The 23,050-nt window shown below is 33.0% G+C and overlaps 2 long non-coding RNA genes across 21 annotated transcripts; one reads left to right on the forward strand and one right to left on the reverse strand.

Annotated features, from left to right (window-relative positions):
- Window positions 1-3,052: 3,052 nt before the first annotated feature.
- Window positions 3,053-11,870, reverse strand: LOC141633917 (uncharacterized). 20 transcript variants are annotated; one of them, XR_012538685.1, is made up of 14 exons: window positions 11,619-11,865; window positions 11,375-11,476; window positions 11,031-11,179; window positions 10,877-10,929; window positions 9,939-10,074; window positions 9,491-9,585; window positions 9,168-9,280; window positions 8,828-8,917; window positions 8,530-8,630; window positions 8,246-8,304; window positions 7,064-7,180; window positions 6,852-6,954; window positions 4,159-4,201; window positions 3,053-3,332 (listed from the first exon to the last, which is right to left on the reverse strand). It is a non-coding gene; the product is annotated as an uncharacterized LOC141633917 (long non-coding RNA). The 20 variants fall into 20 exon arrangements; XR_012538671.1 differs by having other exon boundaries at window positions 9,939-10,173; XR_012538679.1 differs by having other exon boundaries at window positions 9,939-10,173; window positions 11,149-11,179; window positions 11,619-11,863.
- Window positions 11,871-19,819: 7,949 nt separating this feature from the next.
- Window positions 19,820-20,927, forward strand: LOC141633305 (uncharacterized). The gene is made up of 2 exons (XR_012538081.1): window positions 19,820-20,564; window positions 20,698-20,927. It is a non-coding gene; the product is annotated as an uncharacterized LOC141633305 (long non-coding RNA).
- Window positions 20,928-23,050: the final 2,123 nt, after the last annotated feature.

Here is a 23,050-nt window from a genome sequence, read left to right on the forward strand (position 1 = left end):
GATAGCTTTGTTTGCATTTTGTAACTCTACTTTTTATTATATTGTTTTAATTTTTGTTTGTTGAGTTAAATTTAGTTAATTAATTCTATTTAAATATTAGTTTGTCTTTTAAAAATTTAATTATAATTATGGACTCACAAAACTCGTCTAAGAGGTCACGTCATATTAGTGAGTCGGATTCACCAAACCCCGAACCACCATTAAACATGAACCAATATATGAATTTTAATCCGTCACTACTTGAAAACATGCATTTTGAAAATACTATTTTCGAAAATCAAGCTTTTGAAGGACCTAGTACAATGCCTATTTTACCACCTTTTGTGACGGGGGGGATAAGACCACCGTCCGAACATGGGTCATCTACCGAGACATCACTACCCCAAACACAACCCAAACAACCCGTAGTAGATGTATGGTGTACCGAACAAGAAATGGACGAAATGCATAGAAAGGGTCATTCTAGTGAAGCATGGAGTCATTTTTTTAAGTGTAAAACTAGACCGGTTTGCAAATGTAGATATTGTGATCGCATATTTAGTTGTGCTACTACGGGTGGTACTGGTCATCTAAATCGACATTGGAAAAGTTGTACTAAACGAATCCAAAGTGACCAACCTACAATGGACCAATTCGTGAATCACCCCGATAACCAATCGTCCAATTATAATTATGATGAATGTTCCACCCAATTGGCTAGAATGATTATTCAAACGGAAAAACCGTTTACACTAGTTGAACATCGTGCTTTTAACGAATATGTTAAAACAAATCAACCCCGCCACAAAGAAACAAGTAGACGGGCCGTTAGAAATAAAGGCATGGTATTATTTTTGACGGCACGACAAAACCTTATTTCTGAGTTTGAAAAGACTAAATGTAAATTTAGTATAACTGCCGATGGGTGGGATTCGGGCGTCGAGTATTCGTATATATGCATTACCGCTCATTGGTTGGATGACACTTGGACTATGCAAAAACGAATCATTGACTTTGCTAAATTAGAATACCCTCATAATGCCGAAAATACACATGCAATTATCATGAACGGTATTAATGATTACGGACTTGCATCTAAAATTTTAACTTGTACTTTTGATAATGCATCTACCATGAATTCTGTTGCTAACAAGTTAAAAGCTAGTTTAAATGATGTTATTTTAGATGGTGATTTGTTGCATGTTAGATGTGCATGTCATGTTTTAAACTTATGTGTTAAAGATGGTCTTGAAGGCATTAAAACTTATCATGCGAAATTTAAAAATATTGTTATGCATTTTAACTCGGCAAAGTGGAGATTTAAACAATGGAAAGATTTTTGCCAGGCCGAAGGATATAAATGCATTAAATTTCCCGACGAAAATAACACTAGGTGGAATTCTATGTACATTATGTTGAGTGCTATGATTCCCTATAAAGAACTTCTTACTACTTTTTGGAACCGATCCTTTCCCGATAACTTGTTATTAGAAGAGGATTGGACGAAAATTTCATTGTATATTGATTTATTAGGTGCTTTTAACTTTGCAACTCTCTCTTTTTCACATGTTTATAAACCTACCGCTCCTTGTTTCGTTGGTAATGTTATTCCTATTGCGCAACTTTTTAACAATTATTGTCAAAATGCTATGTTTAGCGGGTTTCTTCCAAAAATGGAACAAAAGTGGCTCAAGTATTGGTCCTATATTCCCATTGTTTACGTTTTTTGTATGATTTTAGACCCTAGGTGGAAATTAGAGGAAACTATACAATTAGTTGGTGTTTATAGAAGTCTATTATGTTTACCTTTTGACGAAGCTCAATATAGAGAAAGAATTAGTTCGCAATTTTTTACTGTATATAACCATTACGAGTCTGTTATTGGCAACTTCACTCGTGTTTCTTCTCATACTACTTCTAGTGCAGGTACTAGTGGTGGTGCTATTCAAGGAGCGAGCTTGACCGCTCTTAAAGGTTTGATGAGTCGAGTAAGGCCGAGTCGACAACAATCTACTCCAACATCCAACTTGGCCGAGTATCAAATGTACACTACCTACGATTATATGCGAGGTATGACCGAAGAAGAGTCCAACAACCTTGACCTTTTGCAATGGTGGCGAAATCAAAGGAGGACGCTCCGGTGATGGTCGGCAATAGCAAGGGACTTCTTAAGCATTCAAGTGTCTTCCGTTGCATCCGAAAGTTGCTTTAGTGGAGCAAAAAGGGTATTGGATGAAAAACGAACTCGTCTAAGATCCGATACACTTAAAATGTTAGTGTGCTATAAGGATTGGATGGATGCCGAAAATCGACAACAAGACTTTGTCGATCATGAGCACGAGCTTGATTCCTATAAAACAAGCACCTCGTCAGATTCATAGTTGCATACTTGCATATCATATTAAATAAACTTGTATTATGTATTTTTTTCTTATTATTATATTAGATTAATATCGTTTCTTAATCGTTTCATCGTTTTTTTAATTGAATAAACTTGTAGACGTGTACTTACATCGTTTCATGCTTTTTTAATAAAAGATTGAGGTATTTTTTTTAACATTGTTTCTTAATCGTTTAATAAAAAACTCTTTTTTTCATCGTTTCTTAATTATTTGATTAAATCAAATATATTAAAAATACAAGTAATCAATTACATTAATATTTAATAAAATATATATTTTAGTTAAATTATTATATTAATAAACAAAAAGTACTAAAATCATACAATTATTATAAAAAGTTTTGTTTTTTTTTTTTTTAAAAAAAAAAAAAAATAGCACGGTGGGCCGGCCCATGAACAAGGTACAAACAGCCCATGGGCCAGGCACGGCCCAGCACAAAAATGGGCATGCCACAGACGGGCCGCGGCTAGGGATGGAGAAGATGGGCCAAGCACGCAGGCCAGCCCAGCACGGCCCACTGCCATCTCTAGTTCCACCGTACATCTCAAGCAACACAAAACAGTCCAACCAGAGAACTATTGCTACTTTAAAAGGTAAAAACTATATTTGTGAAGAACATAATTAGTGAAGAAACAAGGTACTAACTATTGTCGAATTATAAGACGATTACAAACTGTGAAGTGTCACCATAGCATTACATAAAAACCCAAGAATGGAAGTGTCACCATAGCATTACACAAACCAGTTTATTGCACCAATTCGTTAATATTACCAAGTATCCCAGGCCTCTAACTAACCTTCATAGCAAGTACATAGAGCATTGATAAGGGGTGAAGAGTGATTATTTAATTTAACAGACAGTGACACTTCTCGCTCAGATTGACCATAGCTTACTCAACATCGTGTTCCACGGTGTTGGCTTGCTCACATTCATCACTCCATTCACTATATCTGTAGGAACAAAACAGGAAAATGAGTCACAAGTAGAGCTAGCAAGAGTATTCTATACACAAAAACAACTTGTATGAGATTGTCAAATATGTTATACCAACCAATTAACACGGTTTGTTGTTGAAGTAGAAATATTCAAGCATTTGGGTTAGGCTAACATGCGAGACTATCACACAGCAGCTCAGCTCCCTAATATTAAAATAAGTCAAAACTTACATGTCAATGGGAATAGTTAATGCTGTGACGGCGACCAGGTAAGACAATACAACTATCATTAGAACATATCTACAACTCGGTCGAGGTTAAATAAAATTATCGCTAATAAGTAATAACCACCTAAGCAAGTAAGCTATGCATTTCTTTAGACATTAATGAATTCCTAAGAAAGTTTCAGCCTTTGAACATCAAAATTACAAGATGCTCCGAAACATGTCACAACTCCATTTCATAAACAAAATTGAGTGAGCCGATGTAAGGGCTTTAAGCACTACTTCCACCGCCTGAGTCATTTGTTTAAATATGATAAAAATACCCTAACAAAGACTAAACCAAACAATGATTTTACAGATCACAAGACAAACATTTGTTCACTTAAGTACAAAATTAATGCATCGAGAGGTTCAAAAAAATACAGCGCCACATTCAAACAAACGAAAAATGTCTTGTGTATGAAAACTTGCAATCTGTAAGCCACCAACCCACCCAGAAATCAAAGTTAAAAATAATAAACAATGAGAAGACGAAAAAACGCTAATGGAATACGAAAAACGAATTAACACAATCAAGCGAAATTTGAATAATTAGGGTCAGAACTCAGAATCAATACCTCTAGATCTGAGCTGAAGCTCTCACTCCGCAACCAGCGACAACTGCAACCACAACAATAATAACAATATCTAAATCTATAAAGCAATAAAAGGAAGGTAACAAACACTCGAATGCAGGCCCGACAACCCAGCTATCGCAACATTATGAGCAAAGTCGAAGTCAACAATGAGAGTGAATGTAGCCTAGAAACCACCAAGTACTTGGAAATGCAATCATGCAAGATAAAGGTACAAGTCATGACTGAAACATGTTCTAGACAAGCTTTTTATTCATACACCACGGTCGGTAAACCATTGAAGCATGATTCCGATGACACTATTCATATACATAATGACACTATATAGCTCATCTTACCACTCGTATTTTATCCAAACTCAAGATTAACGTGCAAATCATTATTTTTCAAGCACGGTCTTTGCAAGCTCGATTGCTTTTTTCGCGACGTAAAAACTTTTCAACTATATCTAGTGTGATCTCCATGGTGGTGCCTGGTCCTCTGATGGTGATAAGGTTAGGCCTATTAGTTCAACTCCACACTTAGGTCGGTAGCCAAAATCTACAATCTTATCATCTTAAAATGACACATGTCCTTTGTAGCACCATCACTACATCAAGTATCGCGAGGCATGACCGACAAATTCACCTTATCTCAACCAAGAAACTTCAAAGCTAACCAAATTTAATTATCTCACCAAAACCCATTTACATTCATTCATCAAACATCAACTAAATCAGCCCAAAACTAATGGCAAAAGTCCAAAGAAAACATCTTGGCAATCACATTTTGTTACCAATTTACCTCGTCTCAACCAATAAACCTCAACTTTAACCAAATGTAATCAAATTTAGTAAAATATAATCCAACTACCTTAAAATCAAGATAGTTAACAAAAATGGTTCAAACAATAGATGCTATTGGAAAAGTTCTCCTTTGGGGTTTGCCCTCCAAATCTACTGATCGCCACAATCCTAGATAAAATCGCGCCCTGAAAATATGAAAGTATCTAGACCCTCACGAAGGGTAAAAAACACAAACAATTCCGTGCACACCATATACCTAAAAAAGAGAGGAGATAATGCTTTAATCCACTGTCATCTACTCAAATATCGCCAAGTTTCAGTATTCTCAAACTCCCCACCTCCATCTAGAACAAAAGAATTCCCCCATCTATTTGCTCACTAATTCCTATACACGATGGTCTCATCACAATCCATCGATATAACGATAAACAACACTTAATCATCAGAATTACGATAGACAATCAAACTCAACAAAAATCAAATAACTATGGATAATTTCAAACGACAAAAACTATGGACAATCAAATCAATAGAACAAATGACCTGCTACCGAAACAACCAGTAATCATATTAAATTTGAAAAAGAGAAAGTGACACCTAACAGAAAAGATCCCATCAGTACCCGTGTAAAATCGATGCCTTTGGGAGTGAGGATAGATCCGTACCTAAAATGACTTGAGAGGGGGAATGTTTTAGACTTTGTAAATCAAACGAGAAGGAACCAAATATTTCAAAAAAAAATGCAGAATACAAAGGGGAAAGCTTAGCCCTTGAATTACAACATTTTAGAAACCATAGAATACAAAGGGGGAAAAGATGAGAGGTGAAGAATGGAAGATGGAAAAGATGAAAAGTGAAAAATAGAAGAGGGGAAAGGGGAAGTAGATTGAAAATTGAGTAGTGCAAAGTGGAAGGTGGAGATTGAGCTTAAAAAAAATAGAAGGCGGAGAATGAAAGTGTAAAAGGCGGGGCAAGAGAATGAACAGAATAGGACATAACCTACGGTGCAAGGGAAGTTCATTCCTTGAAAGAAAAGATGTGTAACATGATGAATTTAGAGAAAAACGAGAAGAGAGAATGTAGGATATCTTTTAGCTTTTGGATCCACTTCACGTGGAATCTTAATGGCATCAGAAGGGCAAGATCTTGATTGGCAGGAGAATTGGCCAAAATGATATGGTTGGGCTGTATGAGGAACAAACATTCATGTAGTTTAAAGGCTTAGGCAGAAAGTTGTACACCTGGAGGATTGTGCTTGTCAATAGACTCCAGGTAGAACATAAAAAATGGAGTACAAAGAATCACAAGGAATCAATGTAAAAGAATTAAAATTCGCGCTTTAAATCATATGTGGCTAATAATAAAAACGTGTGTACGGTCGTCTGCAATACCAAGATTAAAGCAAATGAAGAAACGTGTGCTCAGAAGTGAGAAGTCAACCCTTAACAAAAAATTATCAAGCCTTTTTTTGTTGTTGAATATATCACATATCACACCAACGCAAACTTCCGCAAATTAATAGGATAAGGAACCTAAATATCAGTTCTTCAGTGAGTGTATCCCACCAACAGCTACTTTGGTGGGACAAGGAAGATCAACACGCGTTAGATTAACAACCGTCAAAAATAAAAAATGTATTAGTAGGGCTTAGTTAACAACCTCAGCAAAGATGGAAAACTAATGTATGAAGAAATTATACCAAATTGAATTTAGGGCTTAGTTCAATAAAGGAGCAATTTTGCTTTACTGAATTCAAACAAGAAATATCATCTACCAAACGCCAAATAATAATGAAACTTGTTGACAATCTCATAATTCCTAACAATTAATATGCTCGCAATATTAGGTAAACCAATGGGAGAGACAAAGCAAGTGAAGCTGTCATCTTACCAGTGGGGGGAATATATACTTAAATGATTGGGAACAGTAGAAATTGTTTTACTACGGCCTGTTTCTCTATCAGTCTCGCCTGAAATCTCCTTCCTCACAGCAGCTTCAAAGAAAGAATTCAGGTTTGAGTTCAAAGTACGGTATACAAAATGACGTCGGCATATACAAGTCAAACTAAAAGAAAATTAACAAAATATGGATGTGCAGATAACCTTTTTTAAGAGAGGTCAAGTCCATTTCCTAATCCCGAGAATGGCAATCTACCGAAATCAATAATCCGTTTCCTAGGAAGGTGCGTAAATTTATCCCATTCTCTATTTTCGTCAAACCTTGTGTAGTTGTGAAAAAAAATTATAAAATTGAATTAATCGCCTGGAGCTGAAAATAGAGTCTAAAAGCTAAAAATTCCACAAATGAGTATGCATATATAAGTGAGTGACTTAGGGGAAAGAACACAAGCTAAATAACCAAACTCAAACTAATACATACTATGCAGATTGAGGGCAAAAAATGTAAAAATCTAGTAGTTGGGGTCGGGTCAAAATGTCCCATTCTCTAAAGCAGAGATCAAACAATCTAAACACAAAATCTTATTAAAACCCATTTTGGCCCTAAAAAGAATAGCTTAAACAAACACTAATAACTCTAAGAGCTGAACGATAACAACTCACAAAAGTCAAGCAATAACCCACTTCCATCAAACTGTAGATATAATTCAATCATAATCAAAATCATAATCGCTAATTTAAGGGTGGAATTTTAAATGAAAAAGTAAAAAAAAAAAAAAAAAAAAAAAAAAAAGGAGCTGAAGTGTGATGATGTTTCTTACACACCAAAAACAGAAACAGATGTCAAGCAAGGGCAATGTGATAGAGTTGAATCAAAACCGAATCAAACGAGAATGAATGATTTAAAAACCGCAGAATACAAAGAGGGAAAGCTTAGCACTTTTAGTAAACCATTTTGAACCCAAAGGGATATGCGCTAGCCTATTTCGTATAACCACAGTTTTGTAAAAACAGTATAAAACCCGCGAAATGCTAAAACATTTTAAAACCGCAAAGCGCTTAAGGGGAAAAAACGAGAAAAAGATGAATTAAAAATGGAAGAGGGACGAAAAATGAAGAATAGAAGGCGAAAATGCTAGGGTAAAAGGTTGGATATGAGAAATGAAAGGCAAGGCTGAAAGGGAAAAATGGAAGGAATGGATTGAAGGGGAAAAAGTGTGAATGAAGGTAACGCCAAGTAACTTAATTGGAATACGAACTTGCTTAGACATGGTTGTGGAGAGTGAAAGAGAGAAAAGAAATCAAACCAATTAAGATAGGCAGGGGAAATTTTTAAATCACTTGAAAAATCCAACAAAACATGAATCAAAAATACGAATTAACCACCTAGACAAAGACGCAAAAAAATCCAGAATCATCTCTTCGCAGCCAACCTGACCCCACTCCTGCAATTCAGGGTACAATTAGGGTTAAGACGAAATCTAATATCGTAAAGAAACTGAAGCCTAATTAAGGGACACAGCCAGTAATCTGGAAACAAACTCAAAGCCCAATTAAGTTAGCCAACCAGCAGCCTGAAGACAGTACAGGTAAGCTAACATTTAGCCTTAAGATTCTACAAGCTCCTACTCATAAACAAATGAAGACAATCACGGTGTACGAGGGAAAACCTTAAACGCTGCCTAAATCAAATTGACGCCCCTCCCTGGCTGCACCGATTCTCCACTATCCAGCACCTCCAAATTTAGGCTGATATAGCCGAAACATCTACCTGTCAATAAAAAATAGTTTATGATAATGGCACATAATTCCCACACCCAGACCCCTCGCAAACGGCAGCCCAGTACTCTACAACCACATATACATGTAATACTACCCCAGGAAAGGAAAACAACGTCAATGGAAATGTCAGAGCCCGTCATCTCCAAGCAAACTATCTAGTGCCAATTAGGGCAGTGAGACCAATACCTGCACTTTGGCGCCGCCAATGCGGTTGACAAACATAAAGCACCCGCAGGTAACAGCTTGAGAATCCTATCTGCCTCTGCCACGCCTAAACTGCAATGTTTAGCATGTTAAAGATCTATTCGAGAAATTGCGTCCAAAACAGAATATAAAAGTGACGTAGACGAGTGCAACACAGAAATTTCATTCCCAGGGCTCACCTAAACGGCACTCAATGCCATGTGAACACATATTCTCAGGTTACTGGGCAGTAAAAGTAACCAAAACGGCAACGGTAATAGCAAAACAAATCAACACTTGCCAAAACGGAAAACAACAGATATTAGACCAAGGAATTAAGCACCTGTGGTTTAGCGTCGATTATGATATTGCCGGTCTTCACGAGCTAGCAGTATCAAATAGCCGTTTTCCTATGGCTATGCCGGATGTGCAATGTTAACCATATTAAAAATCAGCCTGAAAAAGAGCAATCCACATTGTATAAAGTCGATGCACAACAACGCAATACGTAATCAACCCCCCCCAACCAGTAGGCCTATGCCTCGTCACCACATATACACAAGATACCAGCGCAACATCAGACATATGACGAAGATGGAGTTGGGAAAATAAATCAGCATTGGCCAAGGGAAAAATAAACAGACATTAGGTTAGCGAAATCGTTACCTGTGCTTTGGTACCACCGATGCAATCGTCAACCTTACGTGCTGCCAGGATCAAACTGTCACCCCCATCTGTGCCAGAACTACAATGGCCAGGAGCTGTAAATTCCAACCGAGGAAGCTTATAATAAAAGTAATAATCAACTAAGATAAGGGATAATTAGTGTATAGTACATTTTGTGTCTTACCTTCTAACACATTCTGTGTATAGTACATTTGTTTATGTGTAGTACCTTCTAACACAATGGCCAGGAGCTGTTATTATTGTTGTTGTTTTACAAAGAGGCACACAGGGTTGTAAAAAAAAATAGCAAAGCATTGTTTTACAAAAAGCAGCAATTAATGTATGGTTTTGAGATTTTAGCTAAACCTACATCGAAACAGCAGCCATAAAGGCTGTAAAAAAATAGCAAAGCATTAGGTAAAGAGATGTGTCCTAATACCATCTGTACCTGAGCAGGTGATTACAGGTTACACATGCCTTATGGCACATCGCAGGCTACCAAGATGCACCCAGTGTAAAGTACTTAAACGCACATAAACAAACTGAGACAATCACCGAGTAGCAGCCAAGACTTCATGGCTCCGCTGCAAGACGTAATGTTCAGCACAATAAAAGCCAACCCCAGGAAACGACACCAAATTCGTAAACAACTATGACGAGCTGTGCTGGAAGCTACCATGTACCTGACCATGAAATCCAGATCCACAAAAGTGCTGGTGAGATAAACTTTAGAGATAAGAAATAAGATAAAACAATGTAGCCCGCCAATAGAGACTAAGGGGTCGAATGTCTGCAGCATCCTTACCATTGTTTTTAAATTACAAAGAGATTGCCTCTAACCAACTCAATGCCAAAAGTAATCAGCTAATTTAAATACAATGTAAATATAAAAGCGATAAAGGGAAGGCGACAACTCTGATCGCATCACAATAAGAAGAGTAATCAGCAGCAAGATAACAATTTTAATAGTAGTAATTAAGCAAGAAATTGTATATACTAATACAAGACAAGCATCAACACCAACAACACTACAACACTTTAACTAATCGGTGAAAATAATGGGCCAAATCAAGGCATAATTAGAAGCTCCTAAACCCTAAACAAAAACAATGAAATCGGCAAATTAGGTAACTAAATAAACTACGAAAGCGCTTCTCACACAACACCAAAAACAACTAATTTCCAACCAAGGAATCATTATAATACCCAAACAATAACGAAATCGCACCCAAAACAACTAATTTCCAACCAAAGAATCACTAACTACCAATAATAATTATAATAAATAATATAAGACAAGCATGAAGCATCAACACTAATAACACTAACACTTTAACTCATCTGGGAAAATAATGGCCCAAATCAAAACATAATTAGAACAGATACCTTCAAAGACAAGCTTGTTAGCCGAAATCCCAACCGGACGCATGTTTGCGGAGCTAAAAAAGAAAACAATGAAATCAACAAATTAGGGAACTTAATAAACTATGAAAACGAATTTCATACAGTACCTAAAACAACCAAGAACTCAATATAATACCGCAACACTTGCGAAAAGGAAGGAACAGCGAAAACACATAAGAAGGTGGGTGTTTCACGGTAACCCAATACTCGAATATTCTAGGATTATCTTAGGCAGTGCATAAACTCCAACTCACCCCGCCAACTGCTGCCCAAGGCTCATGTCCACTGCACACTCAAGCATCAGTAAAGAACAAAAATGGAATACAAAATCGCAATTAGGGAAATGATAAACAATAAAATGAATTAATGCTAGAACATTTTAAAAGATGTGAAGCCAAAAATGGTAGAGGAAGAAGATGAAAAGTAAAGCAAACAAAATAAAAAAAAAAGGAAAAAAAGAACGGGAAAAAAAAAGCTGACCATGAAGAAAGAGCTGGGGGATTGAAAAAGGCGCTTGAACTTGTGCTTCCTCTTCTCAAGCTCGGATGGTGGGTTCAACAAACCAATGTCATTTTGCAATTCCTAACCACCAAATAAATATACACAAAAAAGGGGTAAAAATCATGAATATTATGATTAACATACGAGGAACGCTAAAAAGCCAGAAAATTGAAGGGCTAAAAATCACGAATATTATGATTAATATATGAGGAACTCTAAATACCCAGAAAATTGAACTGATGTAAAGGTAGATGAAGATGGTAATCGAGAATTCGCCATTTTGAGTGAGAGTGAGCAGCAAGATGGAAACGAGAACCGTAGAAGATGAGGATGGGAATTGAAGAAGATGGAAGCTGCGAATCTGCGATTGAGCATGAGGGCGTGAAGTAGATAGGTTAGAGATTGAGTGAGCAGGCAGAAGGAAAGAAGAAAGGGGAATGTTGAATGAAAAGCAGGGAATGAAAGATGGTATAAAGGCAGAATAGAAGGATAGGATTGTGAGGGAGAAATCAACGGCTGATATTTGGTGCACACTATTCATAACTACAGTGTATACAACTCCAAACTTTTATCACGAAATTCTAATTCTTATTCTTATTCTTATTCTTATTTTTATTTCAGACCGCAAGATTCGTCTGAAATAATAAGACGGATATCATTCACTCTCACAAAATACCCATTTAGTGAGTGAGTGGGAAATCACGTGGGGGTGTCCCACCACCCATGTGATTGATTTTCACTTGTGAGAGATCTTATTGTTTCAGACGGATCTTGCGGTTTGAAGCAATACGGACTGAACTTTTATAAGTGTAATGATGCAGGAGCAATGGGTAGTAACGAAGTATTGGAATGGAATCTGTCGAAATGAAGATTATTGAACACTCCTCAGGACTGTTCAAAATGCTCCAGTATTATTCAGACAAGTTCACGAGATTACTTGGCATCCAAGGTAGTCATATCCTAGTATGTTTAGAATTTAGGAATCAATATCAATATCTATCTATATTATTAAAGGAAGCTTTTTTCGAGCGATTACAGAGAGTCCAACTTTTATGTACTACATAAAAAAAAACTAATAATAAATTCAATATGATAAACATTGGTACATAGTGTTTTACTAGAACACTATATTGTCAAATATAAGCAGTATATTACTTTACTTAAATCTATTTATTGCACAAATATGGTTTTTTGTATCTGGCTATATTGTAGTGTAGAGTACATCAGGTTTCTATTGGAAAGAAATAATTTAGTATTTAATTATTTAAGTACATCCTTATTTAAAGCAAATCCACCTAAATTCTTCTTTTTCTCCTATCGTAATATATCGTTAAACTTGTCTATGAATTACTATTCCGCTGCCTAATTCTTCGTCTTTTTCCTATTGCAGGCATTCTTGCGATTGACTTAGGACAAGCTGAAGATGGATAAGTAGCCATAAAGAATCCAATTACAGTATTATTTACGTAAGTTATTGTCTTTAACATTCTTGATTTATGATTTTATGTGATTTATTTATCTTAGCCAGGTAACTTGTAAAAGTTGGACTCTCTGTAATCGCTCAAAAAAAGCTTCCTTTAATAATATAGATATATATATATATATATATACACTAGATTTTATGCCCGTGCGATGCACGGGCCACTTGTTAGAATCTTTTGTAAATAACGACTATAGTTAAGCTTTAAACGTTATTGTTATTCTAAACTTTGAGAATGAGTTATCCATGCGAAGTATTATCGTATTAACATAATAATCTCACAAAAAAAATAGTTTCTAAGAGTTGGACAGCTATTTATTGGAATTGTTCCAGAAAATCATATCGTATTATCGATATTTGACATACTAATCGTATTACCTAAAATTTAAAGGTGAGGCACATCATATCTCAATTTTTTTTAGGTGGTGAACATCATATTGCTAATGGGTAGCATGTAGTTAAAAATTAAATTTTAAAAGTTGTTAAATTTGAGAAGCATCCTTTTAATTGCTCTATTCCATTATTCAATCTCATAAAAGCATAGATTTTTTTTAAAAAAAAAAGTTTAAATCATTAAACTATAAAAGAGCTTAAAAAAAATTGACTTTGGGATTTAGAGTACATGTTAATGTCGCTTAAAAAGAAAGTTCAACATTAGATATCTAACTGAAAATAAAAAAAGTTTTTGATTCTTAAAATTTTCTATAATTTTTTCACTAACTTTGTTTTAAGTTACTTTCACATGTATCTTTAGGCCATATTAAAATAACAAACGTATAAATTACGTAGAGGCTGTGTGTAAGTTTGCTTTAGTTTTAGGTGTATGGCTTAACTAGTTTTAAACCCGTGCAAAAAATGCACGGATTATAACAACATGCGTTATTATTAATATAGGAGTATATAAATAAGATTCAATATCATAGCATTATAAATAGTCGCAGTAGAGTATCTAATTGAGGATCAATATGAACACACGCAGGTGATGATACTCGCTTTGTTTGTCGCCTCGTTCAACTAATATATAAGATATGAATATTAGGTAATATACACTCATTTTATTTTAGTCACTTTCAAATTTTTTTATCAAAAACGTCTACTTACAATAAAATTTAACATGGTAAAGGTGAATATTGATAATAAAACTAATTTAACATGTTAAATACAAATAATCATGATAGAAATAATTATGTTTTTAATAGAGTTATTAATTATAAAAAACATTAAAAGAAATAACACGTTTAACAAATAATTGGGCCGGGGGAAGAAATAAATTAGAAAATGATAGCCCAACTACAAATTTTAAAATCGCATCTCATAAACCCGACCAGCATAATAAACGTTTTTCAAATGACCCTACTAACCCCGACGCTCATATCAGTCACTACTCACTCTCATTTCACCCTCTTCTAATTTGTGACTTTTCAATCCATATATTCAACCCAAAACAACCATAAATGTGTATCCTGCTCTTTATTTTATTTTGTAGATGAACAAATCGAACATTGATTTAGTTAGATTTTTTCAAGGTTAGATGTTCTAATTGTTGTATTTTTCAGGTAAAATTCGTTTTGTACACGAGGCTAGTTACTTGTATTGATTGTTCTACAAATTGAGTAATTGTTTAAGAAATATTGTAATTTTAGATTATTTGAGATCCAAATTTATTTGTGGAGCATATGTTTTTGCAGTTATTTACACATCGTCGTTTCATTTGAATTTAGATTTTGTTTTGCATGTTACATTTACGATACTTTATCAAATTCAAAGTATTTTGTTTTTATGTTTTATATACAAATTTGACATTTTTTCTGAAATTGTATCAAATAGTCCATATATTTACATCTAATTATTTTACTTTCAATACAAATGTCATATCAGTATATTTATTTTGTTAAATTTGCGATATTAGAGTATAATAGTTATGCTGATTTTTTTGTTTGATTTATAGAATGAATTTGACTACTAATTCCGGATGATTAATCAATATGCATCGTTCACATTTTATTTGTTCAGCTTAGAAGTAGGAGGACGATTATTTGAAAATTTTATTAATTTTTTTTAATTGTAATTTATTAATGTGTAATTGTATAATATATGGTTTTATATTGTTTTGTGTAAATGTGTAATCTTAATTAAATAAGATTAAGAGAGTAATAGGAGTAGTGTAATTAATTCTATAGAGATAATGGCGGGTCCCACTAAAAAAAAGGAAAAAAAAAGGAAAAAAAATCAGCCAATAGAAATCCTTTAAAAAACCCATCTTTTATACTATGGGGTTGTTTGGTTACCCTTTTAAATCATGGGAAGTAGAAATTCCCATGAATTGCTTAAATATGATGTTGTTTGGTTGCCCATTTCATGGGAATTAGAACTTTCCAAGGAACTTCAATTCCTCCATAATGTAGGAAGTTGCTTACCTAGCCCCCCTTGGTAAGTGCAACTTCCCACATGAATTCATTTCCCACATAACAACCAAACAACATTTTTATAATTCACATGAATTATAAATTCACATGAACTTAACTTCCTAGGAACTTCATCTTCCCATAGTGAACCAAACAACCCCTATGTAGATTATTATCCATTATCTTTCTCCTTATATTGGGAAAAACATATTGAGTTGCCCTAATGCTTTATTTAATGCTAGATACGAATATAATGCCGAAGAACAATAATACAAATCAGGGGTTCAAGGCAAATGTCTCATAAATTGTTGATACGCTATAATTTCTTACGGTTCTGTTCTAGAATCTCTACCCCTCTTTCCATTGATTAAAGAGTTCTCTAACCAGGCCAACAGTTTCCTCTCCCTCCTAAAAAAGACAAAAATCCTATCTATTTACCAAATCCTCTTTGCTTTAGCTTCTTCGGCATACACCTTATTAGACCGCCACATGACTTCCTTACTTGTGTGCTTTGACGGGATGATGTATATCGCTTTTTAGAATGTTATATCTCTATACTATACTACGGAGTATTATTATTGGGTCCAAGATAATTATCATCTTTATAAAAAAAAAAACATATTGTAAGGTTGCAATATTCTTTAAAAAATCTTAATAGAATCAATTTTAGGACCACAAATTCTTGTATAAGACGGTCTTACAATAACGAATCCATTTTTGAAATAATGGTCAAAAATAAAATATTTGTCGTTTTGGGTCGGTTTTGAAAATATTTGTCAAAATGGTGTCCACGTAGGCTCGGGATTTCTGGATCTAAAACACGCCACTACTAATGGCGTGTTTATAATGAGTAGGGAAAGAAATTTCATTAAAAAATGGACTAAAACAAACACGCCATTGGGAATGGCGGGTTTCGGAGGGGAAACACGCCACCCCCTATGGCGTGTTTTTAAGTAATTTTTTTTTTTTTTTTTTTAAGTTCAGTCAGTTGAGGAAAAAAATTGTTGTAAAGACACGTCACTGCTAATGGCGTGTTTTTTTCACAAAACACGCCACTACTAATGGCGTGTTTCAGGTCTAGAAATCCCGAGCCTACGTGGACACCATTTTGACAAATATTTTCAAAACCGACCCAAAACGACAAATATTTTATTTTTGACCATTATTTCAAAAATGGACTCTACAATAACTTATATTAAAATCATATTTGCGCATTAAAAGCGACCCTTTCCATTAGTTTGAGAGTGCTATCAGCAAAAACAGCATGTAAAATTCATGGGTAAATACCCAGGAGGGAAAATAAATCACATAAAATCATAAATCAAGGATGTTAAAGACAATAACTTACGTAAATAATACTGTAATTGGATTCTTTATGGCTACTTATCCATCTTCAGCTTGTCCTAAGTCAATCGCAAGAATGCCTGCAATAGGAAAAAGACGAAGAATTAGGCGTGAATAGTAATTCATAGACAAGTTTAACGATATATTACGATAGGAGAAAAAGAAGAATTTAGGTGGATTTGCTTTAAATAAGGATGTACTTAAATAATTAAATACTAAATTATTTCTTTCCAATAGAAACCTGATGTACTCTACACTACAATATAGCCAGATACAAAAAACCATATTTGTGCAATAAATAGATTTAAGTAAAGTAATATACTGCTTATATTTGACAATATAGTGTTCTAGTAAAACACTATGTACCAATGTTTATCATATTGAATTTATTATTAGTTTTTTTTTATGTAGTACATAAAAGTTGTTAATAAAGGAAGCTTTTTTCGAATGATTATAGAGACTCCACCCTTTTGAAACTACCTAAAATATTTTTTAATGAAAATATATTTAAAGATAATAATCAAAGATGTAAATTGATTATTATATATTGGAATAGATAAAATATTATATCACATCTCAAGTCATAAGCCAACAGTTTATTTAGACATAACAACCAAATTGTACAATTAATCAAACTCTAGGAAATAATTTTTCTATATAAACCATCCTATTCGTACATTCCCATAAATTAACTTAGCATAAACACCTTTTTTTCTTTGTATTGCATCGTATCATGTTAATATTATCGCATCCAATGTATTTTTATATTGTGCGATCTAATTTTGTATTTTTTATAATTTTCAGGAAAAACAAAGCGGGAGTTACTAAAAAGTCAGCCGTTGAAATATTTCAACATCAACAATAAAATTTGTATTTTTAAGATATATAACCGTACGATGATATTGACGGTAAGTCATAACTATACTCACTTATAGAGAATATCTATTAAATTATATTGATTTATTTATGATTACTTTGTAGTTGTTATCAAACAGTAAAGATTTATATTGAGTGTATGAGTTAGTTATAACCGTTGTTAAGTTTCGATAATACCGGTTACGCTCTATGGTCATCATTAATTACAAGCTTTTTATATAAAAAATATATAGAAAATAAGCAAATTAGAAGTTTGATTATTGTTCAAGATGCTGGACTTAGCCTAGACGGTGAGGCGATCTCAAACTTTGAGATTGTTCCTTTATAATAACCTTACCCATTCACACACAGTAGTAGAGTTAGGAGGGCTAGCAGGGGTTAGCGGTCGCCCCTTTAACGGATGAAATTTTCAAAGTTTTTAGTTAAATTTTTGGAAATTTTTTCAAATATACCTTATGAAATTAGTCGTTTGCACCCCTAAGTTGAAATCCTGGCTCCGCCACTGTTCACGCAAAAAGTTCATCTCACAATATGAGAAAATTAAAAGTTGGGTAAGGGGACACATTAATAAAGAACGACTAATTATCCTTTGAAATGGTCTAACAATAACAATATAAGAACGACTAATTATCCTTTGAGACGGTCTCACAATAACAATATTGTGAGACCTCTCACATAAAAAAGTGATTATTTTTTGTATTTCTTTTTCCCTGTTTTGGTAGTTATTAATGTATTTTATACTTTGTCGACAGTAAAAACTTCAACAAAAAAATTACCCCATGATGGTTTATAGAAGTCGGTGCATAAAACATAGACCACGACCACGATCTTGGGTACGACAAGGTTTATTGACGGATTTGTAACATTGTATGGATGCTATAATAATTTATGAGCGCTACTTACTATTATTTTATTAATTAGGCAAATTCTTTATTTATAAATTAGGAGAGTTTTGTATGCCAGTTAATTAGGACTTAGGGGTAGAAAAAGTTCAGTTCGTTGGATAAACATAAAACTCGGTCATGAAGAGAGATATAAAACATGTACTGTATGCCAGAAGGTCTGACGGACGGACGGACTCTTAATGATTTTTGTGGAAGTTAATTTTGATCGAGGAAGACAATAGTTTATTCAACTCGGAATTGATTATCAACTAATTTTACACTTACCCAAATACAAATATCAAAACATAGCTGCTAAGTTTGTTATTACTAAGTCAATACGTGACGTAATGTTTGTTATTACTCAGTCAATACGTGACGTAAATCAATTATCGAATGTATTTAACGGTGCGCAAAAAAAAAAAAAATTAACCAAATAATGAAGCGATTAAGTTGTTTAAGTACCGGTGATTCGAGACTTGGTTACTATGGCGAACGAAACAAAATTTAGGAGTTTAGTGTACCACAAACTCAAATTTAAAGATGGTTACTGTATCAAATAAAGCATATACCATATTATTTATTATACGTCAAGGTCTGTTAAGTGGGTTAAGCAGAACAAGTAGAGCGGGCTGGGTTGTTAAAACACGGGCACAGCCGGAACATGTGACCGGTCTGGTCGGGCCAATGTACATACCAATTTTTAGTTGAAACCATGAAACCAACAATGATTTGGTTTTAACCATGTGACTTAGTTAAATATATGAGCAAATTGCACTATGACTGATTAACAGTGAACTCCTCAGGAATTTGACATTTTAATTTTGCGGTCCTATTTTTTGTCCCTAACTCAAGATTTACTGATTTACGATTAACTTATATCCGCGTATTCATCCCATACTATTAGAGTTAAGCTTAGGACACAAGGTCGATTCATAAAATAATATTGTGTTAATATATTGAGGTGTCAATTATATATACAAGCACACTCTATAGAAAATTACATATAGGCCCGTGCATCGCACGGGCATTAAATCTAGTATATATGTAAAAGAGGCTTTTTTCAGGCAATTCTAGAGAGTCCAACTTTTTTAAAACACGGTTTTTATTTTTAATAATAAACTCAGTTGGAGATAATTACGATTTTTATTTTTAATAATAAACTCGGCTGAAGATAATTATTTTGAGCTAAAAGATTTGAATCCTACATAAGATAAATCTCCAAAAAGTCATATACATATATATATACACATGGACAATTAAAAGAAAATCTTAATATATAAACAGATTTTATTATTAGTATATAAAACATACGTCATATTTAATCAAATAAGAGTTGTAGACTAACACAAATACACCTCTCCTTAATCTATTTATTTATATAAGATTTGGAGACGATTTAGATCAATAATTAAGTGTATATGTCTCGTATAATTGCACTGGACACTATGCTTTTATGTTACGTCTATATGCTAGAGTTCTGTTGTTTAGTTTTGTTGTTTTGGTCGTTTGTTTTATTATTTTTGCTTATGATGTTTAATTATACTGATTTTCTGCAGGAAGTAATGACACTAGCAAGATCATTCAACGACATCAACAACCATCAAATGAAGATTAGACACAATAATTAGGTACTTTTATTGTCACAATATGAAATAATATGAAAGGTAATAGTCAAAACCTATATCGGGCGCTTATCATATTGAATGAGATTTATGTATATACATACAATGTACTTATGTACCCATCGTATTGTTCATCATTGTCAAAATTGTTGAACCTTCACAATTAAATTTCCGTTAATATATTTGTGGATATTTACATGTTATTTATGATGATTGCACATAGTTTATTTTGCTTTCAGATTTTACTAATTTATTTAAATAATTTACTATGTATAGAATATGGAGATCGCTGGAAGTGAGAAGTAGGATTTGGTGGTATAGACAACTTATAACCTCTTTGTAGCAATGACATATATCGCCACATACTCCGTAAATATAATGGTGTTTACCTAAGGAGTTGTTTAGTTACCCACTACGTAAACGTATACTAACTACTACGGAGTATATGTTTTGCTATGAAATTCTTTTTCAGGGGAACCATCGACAATAAGTGCAACTCACGAAGCTTGCCTTGGGATGTAAGAGTACTCCTCTTCAATTCCTACACCAACGACTAACGTATGTCTCTTAACATTCTTTCATCTACTTCAAAGTATTAATGTTACAATATGCATATAACTATTACTCATTACGTGATTTCTCATATATTTACGTATTTGTTCAGTTCTAACTATTTTTTATTTTTTTTCAGGAGTTCATGGCTTAACGAGTTTAATGACGAAAGATGAAGAAGTAAAAAAAATCAAGTTCGTGTTCCGATATTATGGGATGATCGTAACCGTCCAATATTTGTTTGTATGGGTTTAATCGATAAGGAAATCAAAACAACTAATCATTATGAAATTTGTTTTTATGTTTGGTCAATATTGATTTCATTTGTACGTCAATCGTAGACATGATAATTCAACCTCTCTATCTCCATTAAGATTCAAGGCCAAAGACATGAACTATTAGCTACGTCTCCTCATTCTGCTTTTTTACTAATTAGATTAAGTTTATGATTTAATATTTGCTTATCATATTGTTTTTGTGTTATCAATAGAGATTTCGAATAATTTTTTTTTATCGAACACTCATTTATTAATAAAACTAAATTAATGGATTTCTTACGCAAAAAAAAAAAAAAGACTTACATGTGTGACCGTCCTATTCTAGAATTTGTGTACAAAGTTATGGAGTTCGGGTTGAGTTGACTTTTTTAATAAAATTCTCACGATTTTATATTTTTTATTAATAGATATAATGGTGTAAATTTTATTGTGACTTTCCGAGGATAATCAGCATGTAAGCAGAATTCCAATAACTTATCTTCTACACTACTATAGTAACTAATAATTTATTATTTAAAGATGCAAATAACTTAATTAAGCACACTATCAAAGAGATCGAATGCATGGCCGAACAAAGCCATTTTTCTCATGACACTAATGCAGGGAGTACCCATCAATCTAGGTGAAGTGATTATTAGTAGGTAGACTATGGCATAGTTTCCAAGTTATATAAAATATGAGAAGTCAATAGTTTAAGTGTAAAATCTACACCCTCCTATTCAGCCTATAGTTTATTTCAATGTATTAGTATATACTCACATTCTCACGAGAAAACTAATGTTAAGAAAGTAAACATAATTTATCAGTTGCGAATATACAATTAGAGACGAGTCAATATTATAACCCGTACAACGTACGGGCACAAAATCTAGTATATATAACAAAAGGAGGCTTTTTTTTCTAATTATACTATTAGCATTAGAATTAGGAGATAATATTAGGAGATAATTAATTATTTGCAATTTTTCTATTATAATTAGGAATATAATTTTCCTATTAGAAATGAGAATTAATTAATTATTTTTCAATTTTCCTACTAGAAATAGGAAATAAATTAACAATTTATTAAGACTTTTTTTCCTAATATAATATTAGAATTAGGATTTTTTTCTATTTATACTATTTGCATTAGAATTAGGAGTTAATTAATTATTTGAAATTTTTCTATTATAATTAGGAATATAATTTTCCTATTAGAAATGAGAATTAATTAATTATTTTACAATTTTTCTATTAGAAATAGGAAATAAATTAACAATTTATTAAGGCTTTTTTTCTTAATTATACTATTAGAATTAGGAGATAATAATTATTTAAAAATTTTCTATTGTAATTAGGAATATGATTTTCCTATTGGAAATGAGAATTAATTAATTACTTTACAACTAGGTTAGATCCCGCGCAATAAATGCATGATATTTATAGTATTTTTTTTTTGAGGAAGTAGTATTTTTACTTTGACTGTTTTAGTTATTACTTATTACTTATTCATTCAAAATAGACACATTTAATAATTTTTCATATTTTGCCCCATTATATTTTGATATGTGAAAAAAAATCAACTCCAAAACTAATCAAGAAAGTTAAATGTCATGAAATGTGTATTCAAGAATTTATGTCATCCCAAATTATAATGATTTAATTCCAAAAGTCAATTTTTCCTAATTTGTGCAAAAGTCAAACATACAGAAAATTTTAATTATGGTAAAGATTGTGTCCACTTATTGAAATTTCATATGTATTGAAATTCCATATATAAAATATTTAGTATTTGGGTCCACAAATTGTCTAATTAAAGGAGAAGTGATTTAGGCGGGAAAAACTTAGAAATTTCCTATTCATTTAGTAAATAGGGGATTTTATTATTAGAAACAGGAAATAAATTAATTACCTACAATTTATTAATATTAAAAAATTATTCATTAGTATTTGTTTACTTTTTATTAAATTAGAAGGAAAAAACCTTTGACATATTTATAATATCCAATTTTATAACAACTTCCGATTAAAAAAATGAGGTATTATGAAGCTAAAAGGCACTAGGCTGAGCTGGGTTGTGACAAATGTGCATGCATAATACGTACTACATGGAATTTACTCATATAAAGAGTAAAATGAACGCTGAAATATGCCCCTACGTCTTTTGTTATTGCTAATGTCATATTTAATTATACATAATACGAAGTTTATTTTTCAAATGTCATATGTATTTCT

Source organism: Silene latifolia, chromosome Y, assembly GCF_048544455.1.
Source record: "Silene latifolia isolate original U9 population chromosome Y, ASM4854445v1, whole genome shotgun sequence".
Taxonomy (NCBI): domain Eukaryota; kingdom Viridiplantae; phylum Streptophyta; class Magnoliopsida; order Caryophyllales; family Caryophyllaceae; genus Silene; species Silene latifolia.